Here is a 17,612-nt window from a genome sequence, read left to right on the forward strand (position 1 = left end):
ATGCTATGATTCAATGTATGATGCTGTGATGATATTAGTACTGGGGCAATGTCCTGGCGGAGGAGAGACCGGGGACACCAGGCAGTCGTACAGCCCAGGGCAGAGCTCCCAAGGGGCTGAGACCCCCAATGGCAGCACTGCTCTGATTTGGTCCCCCCCAAGTGGGGCTGAGCTGCCAAGAGCCAGAGCAGATCTCTGCTTCTGCACCCGTTGGGGCGGTGGGCGCACCCCAGATCCCCGGTGGGGACCCTGGAGCCGGGGGGGCACCCTGAGATGGGCTTCGGAAAGCCACTTGTCCTTAGTGCACAGAGAAGGAGAGGCAAAGAGAGCTCCACGTTTATCCAACTTGTAAAGAGCAGTAGATTGATTTTACAAATATTAAGGGTTAATCCGATTAACATGGTCTAAACAAAGGACAGAAGACAGATGAACATTTCTGAAGCAGTATCTGCCAGCTGAGTTTTTTCCAGCCTGGAAGGAAGTGACAGGGATTTCCCTGGAGTTCAACTTTTCAATGATTTCTTCTTTCTAGAGACCCCTGACTGCCTGGGAAGAGCCTCTCCTCTTCCCAAGCCGCTGGGAAAAAAGCACCAAGCGAGGCCAGATGTCTCCTGGCCACGGGGCCAGGCTGTCACCACGAGTCCCCGTCCCTCCTTGACCACGGTGCTGCTTCCCAGCCATCCCGGGCACTTCACACGGTCCCACAGATGTCACGGACCGCCCAGGAATGATGCAATAAGCATCCCTGGCACCAGCATTCGCAGTACTGGGCAAGGCTCCCATTTTGGACCATTTTCCCCCCAGGAAACCTTCCGGGGGAGGCAAACCAACCCTCTCCTGGGCCCACGTGCTGAGAAGAAACACAAGTCTCACGCTCGTCAATAAATTCTGTAAACAAGCACAATTTTCCTCCCACTCTGTTTCCCAACTCCTTCCCACCCCGTGAAGCTGGCGGAAACAACCCGATGAAGCACAAAGCCTTTCTGGCCCCCGGAGCTGCCCTCGGTCACTGGCCACAGGATTCAACCCTCCTCCAGCTTCTTGGAATAATGTTTCCTTGAGGATAAAACCCTGGCATGCTTTTTCTCAACTCGGGACGTTTTTAGGAAACTCAGAGAGGGAAAAAAAGGTCTCTTTTCACGTGTTGAGACGAGCGGGTAACCGAGCCAGGCGCTCATCCATGAACGTTATTTCACATTGCACCACACGTCATCAAGAAGACTGAGTCAAGAGACCGGGTTATGTTTTTTTTCCAGCCAGGATCCCGCAGTTTTAAGCAGAATGAGCGGGGCTGCCTGTATAACAAGCGAAAGCCTCCGGTGGGAGGATGCCATAAATCCAACCCCTTCCTAAACCCACCGGCTTTTTAATTGGAAAGAGGTGAAAAGCCGCACACGCGGGTATGAAAGGGCCGGGGGACGGTGGGGAGAAGGGCAGCTGACGGACCCCGTGGGTAAGAAACTGCTTGGGAAGATGCTATGGGGTGGGTGGCGGTAAAAATCTGGGGGCAAAAAGGGCTGCGGAGAGCACGAACACTTCTACTTTTGTGACAGCCTGAAAAACATCCTTACTGAGCCCCAGCTTTGTACGGGACATGAACCACAGAAACTTATTTATCCTGGCAAACAGCAGTTTACTAAAGCAGGGAGATAGTGCACGGGTGAGCAGCTCAGACGCCTCTCCCTCACTTGCTGTTTTCCACCCAAAATCCCCAAAATGTTCCCTGGGAACGAGTACCCCGGGGTATTCCTTGAGGCACGGGGCAGCATCCCGCAGCCCAGGCTCCGGTGGCTCCTTTCCCATCCCAGCCGCTCCCGCACGGAGCCGTTCGCTCCTGGACAGCTTACAAAACCGCAAGGGTTTTTTAGAAGTTTGTCCCAGCTGGGGGCAAAAGTTTTCCAAAAGAGAAGAAGGAAAGAAAAATGGGAAGGAAAAAAAAAAAAAAGAAGAAAAACAAACACTATCTTCTAAATATTTCAGGCTTCAGAAACCCGTTTCCTGGCCAGCGCGAGGAAGTGCCAGAGCCTGGGTGGATGAAGGTCACCGGACGGCCGGGATGCGGGAGGCAGCAACCCCCCCGCTGCCAGCCTGGCCGGTGCCCGCCGGGGAGCTGGAGCCCGGACAAGCCCTGCCTTGTTGTGCCAGCTCCCAGGAAGGGGGAAACCATCCGCAGAAGCGAAACGGAGCCTTGTTATTCAGGCACAAAGAAGAGGGCAGGGAAGCTGATGGAGGAACGGCTGCGATATTCCTTCCCTGCCCCGTGATGTTCACCACGCATTCAACAGAGCTCAAATCTCGCCTGTTCCCTATTTTCCCTTGTATTTTAGCACACAATGCTCTAGCATTGGGTATCTTCACACTTAATATAATTATGAGAGCTGCCAAAGCGACTCTTTTTGCCAGAGGTTGGTAGTGAACCCACCCGGAGCTGGAAACCCCCCCGGGGAGGCGCAGGCTGAGCCCGCAGGCGATGCTCGCTGCTCACCGCGGCCTCACCCGTGTTCACCCAAGCAATATTTTGGCACATTCAGCTTTTTGGTCACTTGCTTAAAGGACTCAGCATTTCCACAAGGACTGAGTCTTCCGTGCATCTGCTCTCTTCTGATGTACGGAGCTTCTTTGGGGAACGGGGTCAGATTTTGGGGGGAGGAGAGCTGCAGCAGCCGCTGCGCCCCTCTGGATTAAAACCAAATGCTTTTCTGGCCATGCAACCGCCTGCGCAGCTATCTGCAGAGCAACTGGGGATGGGCAAGAGGGGCTGCTGGTGGCAGACCCCCACCCTGGGCACGGCGCCGTGTCCCCGGGCTGTTTCCATCCCTCTCTGGTCCCCCCCGGGGTCCGTCGGGGCACGGGCGCAGCGCGGGGTCCTCACCTGCCCTGCTCTGCTCCGGGGGCTGGTGGGGCGCCTCCTGACACCCAGGGACGGCCGCGGGGCTCAGGGAACCGTGGGCGCTCCTCGACCCTGGAAGAAAGGGAAACCCTTTGGTTACAGCCGCCCTGCTGTCGCCTGCCCCAAACCGCCCCCCCCCGGGCACGAAGCCTGAAACCTCAGCTTTACCAAAAACGCTCGAGAAATGCCGGGTGCCAACACGCACCAGGGCGCAGCCGCCCGTGCCAGCGCAGCTGCCGGCAGCTAATTCCTAATGATATTAGGATTAGCTCCAGCCCCCCCTGCACCGGCTCTCCTCGCCAGCCCCCAGCCCCACATGGCGAAACTGCTGCTTATCCCAGCTGCCAGCAGGGATTTCATAGCGGGGGCTGAGCAATCCCTCCTTCACTGGTGGGGATATCGAGCCCCGAAGCACCCGGTGCGGAGGCTCAGGGTGCCGGCAGCTGGCACGGGGATGGCCCCAGCCTGCCTGCAGCCACGGGACCCGCCAGCACCACGGCCAAACTCCCGGTGCTGCCGGCAGGGATGGGCCAGGATGTGGCCCCCATGAGTCTGGAGCCCCCCCAGGGCCAGCGTGCCTCGGGGCGGGCACGCAGAGATGGTCCTGCGCACGGACAGAGAGACCATTATTCCCTGGTGAATTTATAGCAGCCATTGTACAGGCGGAGAGCAGGGATGCTCGGAGCAGAAGGCAACCAGGGCTGGGCTGTCCGAAGGGATGGCCATGGCTGCAAAGGGACCCTCGCCCCTGCGTCGCCAATGGCTCAGGCTTTGGCGACAGCCCCAGCGCCCCAACAATCCCGGGAAGCGGCCTTTTAGGTCCTTCCCCGTACCAAAACCAAACAGCATTTAACTCTGTGACAGTGATGCCCGGCGCTGGCACCCCCCCTGTCCCCACCGCGCACGTCCCCAGGCTGGCCCCAGCAGCGCCGCGGGGCTTTTTGGCTGGAGCCCGGCTATTCTCCACCCTTCAGCAACAGGAGGTGGGTGAGGATTTTTCCATAAGGCTCGACAGCTTGTTTGAGGGATTCGCACAGCAGATTGACGGCGGAAGAAACCACCACTCCAAGAGGGGAAAATCCGGGTCCGCGTGCCGGTGGAAGGACGGGGGTCGTGGTGGGCACTCAGATGGGGAGAGCAGCACGGTGCAGCTTGCAGGCACAGCTCCCATCCTGGCATTAAGCAGGAGCGGGCGCTTCCTCAGCCGTGTTTTTAAGCGAGCATGGAGCAACAAGTTGGAAAGGCTCATTTTTGGTGCAGCCAGGTGGCCGTCACCCTGCCCTGCTCGAGGCTGACCAGGTTTCCTCCTCAAGCAGGGTCCCTGTCGCGCTCGCCATAGCGGGACCCCAATCTGGGCTGGGGTCTGAAGGGTTTAGCCCGATTTCTCCGCTCTCCGCGACTCAAGCAACATCTCGGCTGCCCCAGCGCTGCCCCGGCACAGCCTCCCCTCGGGCAGTTTCGCTGCCCGGGCTTTTCCCAGCGATGCTGGAGGCTCCGCAGAGCGACTCGGCGCGAGCCGCAGCGAGGGGGCTTTGCCAACAGCTCTGCCATGAACAAAGGAGCGCGGGATTTCTGGGAGCCGAGCTTGGCGCCCGTCCCCTCCCAGCCCGGGAACGATGGGATTCACAGATTTGTGGGGGACTCTAGCAGCTGGCTCCAGCACGTAGATTTTTTGCCTGCTGCCAGATTTGGGTAATTACACACTGACTTGGGAGATAGGAATCCAGGATTCGACTCCTTCGAGCTCTCTGCTAGCTGGGTAATGAATTGAACTATTCATCATTTGATAAAATTTCCATGAAAAGAAGAAGAAGGGGGAGCGACCCTGCGTTGCACTTGCAGGGTATGAATTACAGCGCCCAGCGAGCCTGCTGGCCACAGACAGGCAATGTTAAAGTGCCAGATTAATGCTGCACTGAATCACAATTAAAACTCATTAAAAAGCCGCAGGCCAGACAAGTTGCCTTTGATGAGAGTATACTTCTTGAAATGGGGAGCTTCCATTTTTAGACTCAAAGCGGCCCGTTATGCTTGTTCCCAACCCCCAGAAACCCCACCGAAGCTAAAGATTAGTGATCGTCCCCGCTGTCGGAGACAAGGGGGCCTGTTGTGTACTTTATTCACAATTCAGTGCTGACTGCCTCGTTCCATCCCGGCCCAGCTAGCGAGCAATGGGACCTCGTTATCCCCTTCCAGTTGCGGCACCACGCGCCATTACATGGTCCTCACCCATCACGTGCTGCAAAGCAGCTCCTCCAGAAGAGCCACCATCCCTCCATCCCTACCTCGCCCCCCCGCCTCGGAATTCCATTCTGCACAGTTACTTATTTATAAGCAACGTCTGCCTGGGCAGCCCAAAGGAGCGAGGCTTTTCCAACTGCCATATCGCTGAAGCCCAACTCAGAATCTACGGTAGCTTTGATTTTAAGGCGGCAAGAGGCGGAGGAAGCCCCGCTTCTCCCAGGCCCTCCGTGGATTGTTTCTGCCTTTTACCGCCGCCTCCGTGCCCCTCTCCCGCCGGGAAGAGTGTCTGCCCTTTGTCACAGCGCTGTGCCAGCGGCTGGCGGTGACACTCGGTCCTGCGTGGGGACGTGGTGCAGGGACCTGGCTGGGTTCAGGGTTACGGGGGCCCCATGGAGCCGAACCCCATGAGCAAAAACCCCATGCAATGATAAATCCCGTTTGTCTATTTGCTAGACACCTAATCCCTTAACGTGAGTTGTACTAACGTTATTTGGGGCCGTTTCTCAAGCGTCAGCGCACACACACAGCACTTGATCAAATTCCTTTTTAGCAAACCACCTCGAGAAGACTTCACCAGTTATTCCTCCAGAAACAAAGTCAAGCTGTGCCGTCCAAAGCCTAATTCCCGCAAAGCTATTTTCCCTGATAACATGGTCCAGTGCCTTCAGTCAAGCTTCTTATTGATTGAACCACTATGAGCTTTTCCATGGGATCAGCCCCAGACACTCTGTATCTGCCCTTAGCAACAAGGCAGGGGACACTGCGACTTGCCACCAGGAACGTCATGGCATTGTCACTGTAACCTCCCAGTCAAGGGCCTCTGCGGTAATTACTATTTACCCGTGTTGGGACATCATTTATTTACTGCATTTGATCACGACGGGCCATATTTGCAGTTTCCTCTCTGGGTTTTGGTTTTGGCTTCCTCTGCTCGCTGAACAATGAGGATAAGCCGTTATTTAGGCAGCGTGGCTCGGTGACTAATGCCAATTAATAGATAATAAAGCCAGAGAAGACCATAGGATAATTCAGGCTAACGCACATCGCGGGACCTCCCAGATAGCATCCTCTTTTAAACTGCGTCTTTTAGAAAAACCTCCAGTCATTTTAAAACTACATTCCCCAAATTAACAGGCCCCCAGGCCCCCACTAACTTGCCTTCATGGTTAATTATATTTAGGGCTTTGGAAACAGCCTCTGGCGACGGGTGGGAGCTGGCAGCGCTGTTGCCATACCCAGGGACTTCTGCCATGCCTCTGCCCGCCAAAATTCCCTCCAGCACAACCCCTGCTCGGAGGGTCAATGTGTCTCGCCCCTCCCTGACCGCGGGATTCCCACTTGGATACCCCCAAAGATCCCGTTACCCTTTTGATGGCAAATGAATTAGGAGAGCCCGGCCATGGGCTCCTTCCTCCCGCTTTTGTTCTCCATCCCGTGACTCACATCCCCTCTCCCCCGAGCCCCGCGCCGCCCGCCCGCCCGCCACCAGCCCGGCTTCGCGCTCTCCCCACTCGCTGGTATAAAGCGGAAAGTCATCCGGGGTGAGGAATTACTCAACCAGCCCTTCGAAACCACAGCCGTCAAACAATTCCCTGTTTGCCATGAGACCCAGGCCTGTCTGCACTGTTTGCCTATTGCTTTAGCTCCGTCACGCGGGTCCCTTTCTTCACGCGCAATGCGTTTGGGCTGGTTTTCTGTTGGCAAGCAACCCCAAGCCCCAGACCCTCGCAGGACCAGCTGGTCTACAGCCGGGATGAAGCTGCCCCTGATGCCTACAGCACCTTCTCAGCTGAAGGCCACCACCTCGGTGGCTCTTACTGCAGAGCCCGGAGAAAGCCCTGGCCAGGCAGAGCTGGTGTGGCGCGGCGTGGCCACATCATGCCATGCCATGGTGCCAGGGAGGTGTCACAGAGTTTGGGCAGATCCCCAAGCGGGGGTTCTTTTTGCCTTTCAATTGCTTCTTCTCCATCCTATTTATAACCTGCTTAATCTCTCCCGGGTAGCAAACTCCCCCAAAAGAGCGAGGTCTGGGGATGCGCTGCGGCTGCTTGAACGTCTTCCTGTGGGAGGGAAGCGGGTGGCTTGGGACGCGGATGAAATCAGCTTGTTTCACACACTGACAGCAGATATTTCTGCCCCCTCTTTGCCTTCCCACAGTCTCCCCCACACCCCGAGAAAAGCTTTTTGTGCCTCCCCATGCCTCCGGCTCGTGCTAGGACAGCTCTGCCTGGCGTTAGGCACCCAGACCCGATTTTCAAATCAATTTTCCTCTAAGGATGAGTCGCTCGGGGAGATTTGCAAAATTTGTAAAATCCTACCCATGGCTCCCGTTTCCAGCACCGCCCGGGACGCGGCCCCAGCGTGGGAGGAGTTGTTGCAGGAACGCTGTAAATGCCTGTCCCTGGCAGCACTGGAAGCTGTGGGCTTTTACTGGTTTTAGTTAGACGCCATTACTGGGTTTAGTTAGACACCTGCAGCTGGGCAGGAGGCAAAGACCCCACAAGTCCTCCAGGACTCTCCCCTTCATCTGCAGGAACACACGCACAATTCTTGGTCCCCAAACCCCCCCACTTCCCCCAGCCTTTGGTCACCGGACCCTTCCCCGAGTCCCCGCCTCGCACTGACTCCTGGCAGCCAAAAACGCACAGAAAAAGCATCTCCTCTCCCACGGGTGCTCGTGCCACGTTCTTTTCCCCCCACCACACCAGCCTGGGCCGTGCGTGCCAGCCTCGCGCCCAGGGGAAGGACCGGTGAGCGACGGACACCTTCGCCACCCCGCTGCTGGGGTCCCTGCCCCGACTTGACTGGAAAGACGCCGGCGCCCACGCTGTGGCAGGTCAGGAGCCTGCTTTTGGGTTTTCTTTAACTTGCGTCAGGACAGTCCATATTGCAGGAAATAAAATCTACGGGGTGCATTAGAGCTTTACAACGCTTCAGCAAAAGCATACGTTGTGCACATGACACAGTTTTTCCCAGTTTGCACCTCCATTCCCAAAAAATTAACAGCGGAGTCCTTCCTTGCCCTACCGAAGGTGCTTTCCTTACAGCCCCGCGGCCTTTTCTCAATGTAGCTCTGAATAAATCTGTTTGCACTCAGAAAAACAAAATTGTTAATGAGCACTACAAATTAGTCAGCCTGGCTTAAAACTGTGACACTTCACGCTGGCGAGTTTGCAGTTCTTTTAACCCAACTGACCGCACAGGTCCGTCGATCAGTCCCTCTCACAGCACCCAGAAGAGCTGGAAACACACTTTTTCTTGAACACAGACGCTGGTGGGTTTGTGGAGCTGGCATGGGCTGCGGGGTGGCACAACGCAGCACGAGGAGTGCGGGAATACCCAAACACTGGTGACCACCCAGCAAAAGCCAAGCAGGCAAAATGCGAGTTATTTGCCGAGGACAAAGACGGAGGGGAGGGATTCCTCCCCAGCAGCCTCTTCACTGGGGAGCCTGGGCACACACCAGCATCTTCAGGCTCGTCGGACGTCCCCAGCACACTCGTGCCAACACGTGTGCCCCCGCCGCCTGTCCCCTCCCGCTGGGGAGGCCAGCGACATTTGGGGTGAAAGACAGCAAACAGAGCACAGCTAATGCTGCCGTCGCCGGACGCGTCCCGCCTCGACGCTCGGAAAAGGACCACGGCAGCTTCAGTCCCATTTGCTCCCACTCTGCGTGCACCCAGTCAGTTCATTCGGTGCCGTGCCCAATGCCCCAGCAAGTCTGCGCTACGGCCCCGTGAGCAGTGCCACAGCCCACATCATCGGTGTGGCACCAAACACCCCCTCAGTCCCATTCCCGGGGTGGCATTCACAGCCCACGGAGACCCTCCCAGCTATGGCCAGACCCTGCCCGCCAGGCAGCCCTTTGCACAGGGGGCTTCCCGAGGCAGGGGGGGCTGTTGTTTCCCCTCGGAGTATACGAACCATTAGACTCATCGGCACAACCACATGCTTGTGTCAGGGCCGCAGAGCAAGTGGGAGGGCTTGGGCCAAGCAGGTCCAGCTTGGACTGCTCCGTTCCCGAAGTCCCACGGCTCCCGCAGTCCGGAGGTGGCCCCTTTCCTCCGGACACTGCTGTATCACCCACTAATTCAGCAGGATGCTGCGTGCTTCAGCCCACCCCACTGGCACATTCACCCTGGCATGACCCTGACCCACTGCGGGATGGGGCAAGCGGGAGGCGATGAACTCGGCTCCCCGGCACGAGGGATCAAGGGGATGGGGAGAAATGGGAAACAGCCCTCGGAGAGCAAAACCTTCCCCTCCGCAGCACTGGCAGCAATCTGGGAGAGCCAAGCTCTAAAGCTGATCCAATAACCAGAGGGTTATTGGGCAGATTTGGGGGACCGAAGTGGCCCTGCACAGCCTCCCACGCCATCGTCAAGCCCCTTCCACCCCGCAGCCCCCCCGTCCCGCTCCTTAATCCCCCCTAGCTCCATTCCCGAGGTCTCCCCCCGCTCCCAGACAAGCCGGCAGCCACCTGTAGAGGTCTGGGCAGCATCTGCCGAGCGGCCGCGGAAAGCGGCTTATAGCGGGGTCCGCCCGCGGGGGATGTTCAGCCCCCCCCGGCCCTCCCGGCCGCCTGCTCCAAGGGTTAAAAATGCAGCACGGCTGCGAGCTGGAGGGGCCGAGCGAGCGGGAGACGCGAAGAAATAGGGGAAAAAAAATTACAATAAAATGGAAAAAAAAAAGAAATAAAAAGCAGCGACCAAAGGGGGCGGGAAGGCGGCCGGGCCCCGCTCCGCAGCCCCCAGCGCGGCACCTTGCGGGCAAGCGGGGCGGGGGTGGCACGTCGCGGGGCCGGCACAGCATCCGAGCCGGGGAAAGGCAGGTCCTTACCTTGGTGACAGTCATGCGGGAAGTCGCGGAGGGGAGAGGGAGCTCCGCGGGCGGCCGGGAAAGGGGCGGAGGGGGGGGGAGGAGATGCGCGGAGAGGGGAGAGAAAGGAGGGGGGGGAATAAAAAATAAAGAAGAAGAAGAAGAAGGAGGCCGGGCGGGGTGGGAGGGGCGGGGGGGGGACGGGACACACAGGCTGCTGCTGCGGAGGAGCCGGCGGCAGCAGAGCGGGGAGCCCGCAGCCCTCCGCCGCCCGCCCGGGCGAGCAGCCGAAGCGGTCGGTCCTCGGCGCGGCGGCGGCGGTGATGTCACCCCGCGCCGCCGTGACGGAGCAACCGCCTCCCGCGGGGGGGGGTGGGGGGGGTGGGGGGGGTGGTGGATGTGATGTGTTGTGGGACGAGGTGGGGGGGGCCGGGGCAGGCAGGGGCAGGCAGGGAGGCCGGCCAAGGAGCGGCAGCCGGGGGCGGGGAGGGGGGAGCGGGACGCGGGTGCCGCTGCGCTCCGGGGAGAAAAGGCTGGTTTTTAACTCTTTGCCCACCCGAGCTCCCTTTCCCCGGGGGACAGGAGCTGGGCAGGCACCTGCTGTCCGTCCCCACCCCCCCCCCCCCGCCCCCGCAGTGATGCGCAAGGGGATGGTGGTCGCCCAGGGGAGGCCTCCCTGCGCTCAGGCAGTCGCCCGCATCCAGTGGTGACCAGTAAGACCAGTGCGTGCGCACTGGGAGAGTAATAACTCCCCTCCCTCCGAAGCCATAAAAATTAAATGCGGGTTGCCGGGCGCTGCGCGGGCGACAGGCTGCGTCGCCGCCAGATTCTGCAGGGCGATTGCGACCACGTCGCGTGTTTTATCGTGGGCTTTCCGCAGCGGGGGCCAGGGATGTGCTGCAGGGCTCGCACCTTGCTGCCTGGGCTCTCCCGCTGGGCATCTGGGTAGGGTCCTCCAGCATCCATAAGCATCCAGCCACGTGCTTGTTTCCCTTCATATAGAAGGTGATACTTATTTTTTTTTCCCCCTATTAGAAACAGTGACAAGTGACAACACCAGAGACTACTGCTTTGTCCCAGAGCTGTCATTCCCATTTTCTAGGTGAATAAAGGATGGCCCAGACTGGAGGTGGCACCCAGATGCACGGGGTTACTTAGGGCTCCGGTGTCCTGCCGTGCGGCTGGGTGCCCCGGTACCTTCACAAACTGGGGCCCAAACAGAGGTCACTGACGCAGGAATAAAATCTGTGTAATTTTATCCCACTTCCTCTTCTCACCACTGAGCAAACCACCCTCCTGGCGGGACCGACACAAAATAAATTCAGGGGTGCAGGGTACCCGGAGGCACTGAAGCATCCCTGCTAGCTGTGGCCTGCGTCACCTGCCCTTGCACCCTTGCACCACGAAACACAGGCATTTTCTCACATTTTTAAAGTTCCCTGTCATTGTAGATGAGAGAAGCAATACTTAGAAAATGCAGCATTTTAGCTTATTTGCTCCTGGTTACATGGGAGTGAAACCAGCAGGATACAGCCCAGACGCAGAATTATCCAACCATTAGATTAGATGTTGCACCAACTTATTTTATTGTTGCTGAGCTAAAACTACTTGAGGCCAATACCAAATGCGTTTCCAATTCCCCTTAAAGAAAAGCACTCTGCCAATAAACAAAGGATTTCCTTTTTATAAGGAGATTATTCAGCCAAGAGTCTGATGAAAGATTACCGAGTTTTATTCTAGTGTCAAGCCTTCCCATAACATATTAGTGGATCTGATAACAAGTGAATACCGAGAGTTGTAAAAAAAGTCTGTCCTCTGATATTCTTCTAAAAATCAACTCTGTTTTTAAAGATAAACCATGTGCCACGGGCTGGACTGGAAACTGTAAGGAAGGTTAATGCAATTAATGTAGAGCTAATGACATCAGCCAGCAGAAGAAGCCACCTCTAATTCCCAACCACCCAGCAATGACCTCTTCCTGACAAAACCACCATTTTTCCCGGGAGCTGGTGACCGAAGCGGGAGGCTCCATGAGGACGGAGATGATGCTTAAAACTAAACAGCGCTTGGGAGGTGACCGAGGCAGGGGACAGCGAGGCCCAGATAAGGCAACAGGGAGAAAATAGGCCCTTGCAAAGCCTTAGAGGAGCCGCCGTGCCCCGGCCGCCGCCACTCGTGCCGTGGAAGCAGCAGTGCCTGGGACCCGCTGTGCCTCCTGTGCTTCTCTGGAGCCACTGGGATTAATTAGCACCAATTAGCTGATTGAAACAACTGGCTTGGAGTGGGGAACTGGGACAGCCAGTGAAGGTAGGGGGAGAAGGGAAAGGCTGCTGGGATGGCATGCGTTGCTGGGTGGCTCCTGGGGGCCTGATCCTGCTGACGGAGGGAGGCTGCCGCCACATGGTCGTGGTAAATCCCAGCATCCCCCACACCCCACAGGCTGCTGCTGCTGCTGGGGGGGAGCGCAGAAATGTTGGAAAATGGTTGGGACCCTCTTCGGGGCAGTGCGTAGAGGGTGGGGGAAGCCGGTGCCAGCCCCGCCAGGCAAGACCTTGCCGGGGGAAAACCCTTGATGGGGTGTGAAGGTGGGATTTTGCAGTGAAGGGGACGCCACAGCAGCCCTGACCCTGCCGAGCGCGGGGCAAATCACTGCCCCGAGCCCCTGTGCTGCGGCTGCTCCCCAGCAACGCCACAGCGGAGGGCACGCGGTGCAGCGTGTCAGCACGAGTCCCAGCAGAAAATGGCACTAATGGGTGCGCGGAGCTCCGCTGACAGCTGGCGGGGGTGAACGGGGCCTCAGCTCTGCCCCATGGCCAGGAAAATAGCACGGGCTCCTCGTTTCACCAGTGTAGCACAGCAACTCCAACCCCAAACCATCCGGCTTTTGGCAGGCTGGAAAGGATTTTATTATATTTTGGATCAAAATAAAGCCAGTGATAGATTGCAGGGGCTTTGTTACTGGGGTTTTGCTTTGAAGGTTTGTTGGGACCCCATTCAAGCCCCAGACTGGACTTGCCCTCCTGGGGGGCTGAGAAGGGGGGTGTGCCGGGGCTGTGCAGACCTGCACTGACAGCACCCGGTGTCCTCTCCAGGGAAGCATAGAATGGTTTGGGTTGGAAGGGACCTTAAAAATCACCTAGTTCCACATCCAGTTCCAACCCCCCTGCCATGGGCAGGGACACCTCCCACTAGACCAGGTCCAAAGGGAGATGCTCAGCACCGGCAAAGAGTTAAAAATCTCCTGCTGGCAGGATCAGTCCTGGTCTGGTCCGGCTGGAGTGGCCAGCAGAGGAAATCAGCATCAGGGCTGTGTGGGGAGATCGCTCGGTCCCCCTGCTATGCGCACGGCTCGTGGGAACGTGTCTCCTGTGGCCCAGGAGGAATCCCAAGGGGATCCCAACAGGAATACTCCCGCTGGGCTGGATCAGGCCGCGCAGCCCCAGCCCGGCGCAGACGTGGCTGCTGCAAAGAGCTGCCGAGCAGAGCCCTTTGCGGGATGGGAGCCGGAATCTCCCACCCACAGCGTGTCCGTGGGTGATGCTGAGGGTGCCACGGGGCCTCGCCGAGCCCAGCGGCCATGGCGGGCGCGGAGCCGTGTGGGTGCCAGGGGCAGGGGCGAGCAGCGGCGGTGGGGGTGGCTTGGGCTCCCTCTCCCGGCTCTACTGAGATAAAATTAGTGCATATATATATATATATATATATGCGCAGACGGGAAGGAAGATTGCAGGCCTGTGAATACATGCCGTCTGCAAAGGATGCTGTGGGGACAGGATGGAGGGACCCCGGGGACACTGAGGGGGGGGCATGTGGCAGTGCACATCCCTTGGGGCAAGCAAAAATCCACAGCCGTTGCTGCAGCAGAGCAAACCCAGGCAGAGGGATTTTCAGGGGCCTGAGCCGGGCTAATGAACACAAGCCCTCCCGAAACCAGGCTGGGGGGGGGCCCTGTGCCCCCCCACCTCCCGCCTCGCAGCATGTGGAGCCCACGCGCAGAGCACGGCGGCGTTTCCGTCCTTCCTGCCATGCGGCTCATCCCACCCCTCTATTTATCCGCGTGTTTAATTTACTGGCGCTGCTGAGCAGGAGGAAGGAGATGCTGCCTCGGTGGATGCAAGCAATTAAAGCAAGTCGTTGGGAAAATTGGAGCCTGCCTGTCTGGCTGCGCAGCGAGGCAGGGGCTGCAGGAAGAGCGTGGCTCGTAGCGCCTGTGTCCAGGAGACTGGGGACATGTGGAGAGGCAGACAAATGTCCGTCTTCAGTGCAATACATCACCTTGCTCAAGGAAAGCTCCTGAGAGAAATATTGCCAAACCCATCCCGAATCGTAAGTCTGGAGAGAATTCATCACCCCATTACTCACTACTTGGCTTGCCTGAGCCGGGCTCGGCACTGGGGCAAGCTCCGAGGTTGACCTGGTTACACCACGGATGAGTTTAGCCCTTCATTTGATGAAAGTCTTGGAAAGACACATCTCTATTGCACCAGGCTGTGCTTGTGGACATCTGAGAATAATAACGAAGCCGTGCTGTAACACATAATTACTGTGTCACCAGAGAGCCCTGATTATGAGATGATCCATGAATGGAGCTGGCCGCGTCTCTTGCTGCAAGCCCGTGATGGCTTTGCTCTGGGGATGCAGGTCAGGCCCCACATCTCCTGCACGAGGTGTCTGCCTGGCCAGCTGGGAGACGGGAGTGCTCGGTGCTCGGGGCTGTCTGGGTTTGGTAACACCGGGGCGCCGGAGGGACTGACCGTAGCCGATGCTGCCGTCGGACGTGGTGGTCCCCGTGCTGGCATCGGAGGCGGTGATCTCGATGCTGCCATGAGCATGAGGTGCCCAGAAGCAGGTGGAACAAGTCTTCACGTCTTCCAGGTCCATGCTCCTACTCAGCAACGCCAGTCCCACTGAAAGGAAAGGTGTGTGGTCCCCCTTTAGCAAATACTTGGTTCTTAAGGAAAGGTCCGCAGGTTCTTTGCCTCATCAAAAATGAGTTACAGTTCTCAGAGACACTCCCGCCGCTGGACTGGTGGAGTAGGCGGCCAAAGCTGAACGCGTTGTTTGCGCTGGCTAAAATTACATTGAAATAAATATAGCATCGATACTACATACAGTCTGTGCATGGCAAATTGTCCTGGATTATCCCCAGAGTTACTGCAGCTGTGAATTATACGGAGGTTAATGTTTGGATTTCATACCAGATAATTTATAGAGAAGTCCAGGGACGGGCTTTCATCTGCTTTGATGAAAGTTCATCTGGAATAACAATACTTGGTAGAACCTGGCACTTGGACCGCGCTGAAAACCCAAGCCCTTCTACTTGAAAGCAAGATGTTTCCATTTAAAAACTCTGTTAGCAAGAACAAACATCTCTCTATTACTGACTCTCCTTGCTCTTCCCCTCCACTGCAGTCATCTGGTTCAGATTAGTCCTGGATAAGGTCCCATTCTGCTCAGTGAACTAGGAGGAGAACTTGGAGCTATTTCTACTCATTTCAAGTATGAATTGAATGTGGTGCGCAAATGAAAATGCAATGAGCTCCAACATCTGAAGGGAATCAAAGAGAAATGGCAGCTCCTCCCAGTGGAAAATCACTTCTAAAGGCACAGGAGATGGAGGGTGGGAGCTGAGTGTCCCCAGTCCCCGGACAACCACCAGGACCAGTAGCAATGACTCCTGGCAAGGGTGAAGCTGTGATTGAAGTTCAGGTTTGGGGGAGAAGCCCGGCTCGGTTCAGCCAGGCCAGTGCTGGGCTCTGGGGCTCCTCCGGCTGCAGTGGAGGGTCCCGAGCCACTCTCCTGGCACCCATCATCTTCTCACCCTGGTGGGAAACTGACGTTTTCTCCAGCAAGGATGAGGCAGAACCTTCCTTGCTCACCTCCCCGGAGAGGGTGCTGGCAGCCTCTCCCAGCTGGCTGGGAGGAGAGCCCTCTTCTCATGAGTGGGAAAAGCTATTCCCAAGAAACGCCAAGCAAGAGGGAGCCTCTCAACACCAGCGAGTCAAATCCAGCCCTTTCTTGTGGCTTGTTGTTTACATAGCGCCTGTTTATAGCCAGCTCTTGCCATAGCTGCTAATTTGATAGCATGTGACGGGTCGGAAACGCTTTGCAGAAGATGACAGAGAGGAAAACAGCCGGCGCGTCAGAGGCTGGAGCAAAGCGAGAGACGGGGCGAAGAGCTGTCTGGATTTTGGGTTGATGTGTTTTGGGGAGGTGAAGAGATAAATCGTAGAATCGTAGAATGGTTCGCTTTAGAAGGGATCTTCAAGATTGTCTAGTTCCACCCCCCTGCCCTGGGCAGGGACACCTCCCACCAGCCCAGGTTGCTCCAAGCCCCGTCCAACCTGGCCTTGAACCCCTCCAGGGATGGGGCAGCCACAGCTTCTCTGGGCAAATATAACAATATATAAATATAACGTTGTGTGTGTGTATATATCCCCTCGGGGTGCTCAGAGCTTGACCCTGCCTGGTGCGCTCCTTCCGTAGGCGCAGGTTGGTGGCTGCCAGATGTGAAGCGCCCGCGCAGCGACGCCGTCCCCCGCAGCAGGACTGGCCGTGGCGAGGGGCGAGCTGCCTGCAGCCAGGCACCACTGAGGGGAAAGGACAGTCACGTCCCGCAAGGAAGGACCTCGCGTCCCCCGGCCACAGGAGAGCGATCCAACGCCTGCCTGAGCGCCCGACGGCAGCAGAAGTAGGGATGTGCTGGAAGTTAACCACGCGTCTGCGTGTCCTCCCTCGGGGCTGCTGTCGGGAGATGGGTCTGAAACAGCCTGAGTTCATTGCAAAATGGCCAAGGCGTGAGTTACCTGCAGAGCAGTCGCTGCTCTCTTATTTTTTCACTTCATCCAAAGAAAACTGAGGTTCTTCAGGTGCTGAGACGGCGTTTGCAGCCCGTGAAGCCCTCTGAACTCGGCTTCGCCCAGCGCCAGCCGGCACAGACAACTTGTCCCTCGGCAGGGACGTTGCACCAACATCTTGGGAGACAGATTTAGCCAGAAACTCAGAGCTGATCTCCACCTTTGAACCTGTTTCGCCCTGTCCCCGGTGTTGCCGGCGGGCTGCCCGTCCCCACCCGCCTTCCCCCGGCTCAGCAGAGTCGCCCGCCCGCAGCAGCGCCGGTCACCGAGCTGGTGGTTCCTGCGGTGGCTCGTCACCGTGCCCCACACTGAGCGTGCGTGTGGTTTGGGGCATTCCTTCCCCTGCATCTCAGCACACCAGTAACAGCTGGCTCTGGGCTAACTGGGGTGGAAAACCCTGAGGTCAGCGAGTTTTTCCAGGGCTTTTCAGGAGGCGGAGGGGCTCTCGCTGCTAAACCAGGGGCTTGGGCTGGGGGCGCAAGAGACTTCAAAATTATCTTTAAAAAGAAGCCCTTTGAAAGCGTTTGCTACCTTTTGATGGGCTGGGCACGTTGTGGGTTTGGTGGCTCGTGTCCCAGCAAGGGTATTTCCAGTGGCCTCTTGGACGCGCAGCTCAAGGACAGATTTTGCAGCTCCTCCCGTGCAGCATCGCTCCCCGCGTCCACAGCTCTGGCCATGGAGACGTTGGCTTCCCCTTGAGCTGCCCACCTGGGCCCCGCGCTGGGGACATTTTCTGACCCTTTGAAAGGGTCTCACCCTCTTGCTAAGACTCTTTTCTGTCTCAGCCTCCCTAACCCAACGCGTGC

The 17,612-nt window shown here is 57.5% G+C and overlaps 1 protein-coding gene across 4 annotated transcripts in view; it reads right to left on the reverse strand.

Moving 5' to 3' along the window:
* CORO2B (coronin 2B) overlaps nt 1-10,320 on the reverse strand; it is a 47,335-nt gene extending 37,015 nt beyond the window's left edge. For 2 of the 4 annotated variants that reach the window (XM_074600512.1, XM_074600511.1), the window contains exons 1-2: nt 9,974-10,114; nt 2,873-2,962 (exon numbers count right to left, since the gene is read on the reverse strand). The gene's annotated coding sequence lies outside the window, so the exon portion shown is untranslated. Of the gene's footprint in view, nt 1-2,872; nt 2,963-9,973 lie in introns of all 4 variants that reach the window. The other 2 variants (XM_074600514.1, XM_074600513.1) reach the window with 2 other exon arrangements.
* Between the last annotated feature and the right edge of the window lie 7,292 nt (nt 10,321-17,612).

This window comes from Larus michahellis, chromosome 9, assembly GCF_964199755.1.
Source record: "Larus michahellis chromosome 9, bLarMic1.1, whole genome shotgun sequence".
NCBI lineage: Eukaryota > Metazoa > Chordata > Aves > Charadriiformes > Laridae > Larus > Larus michahellis.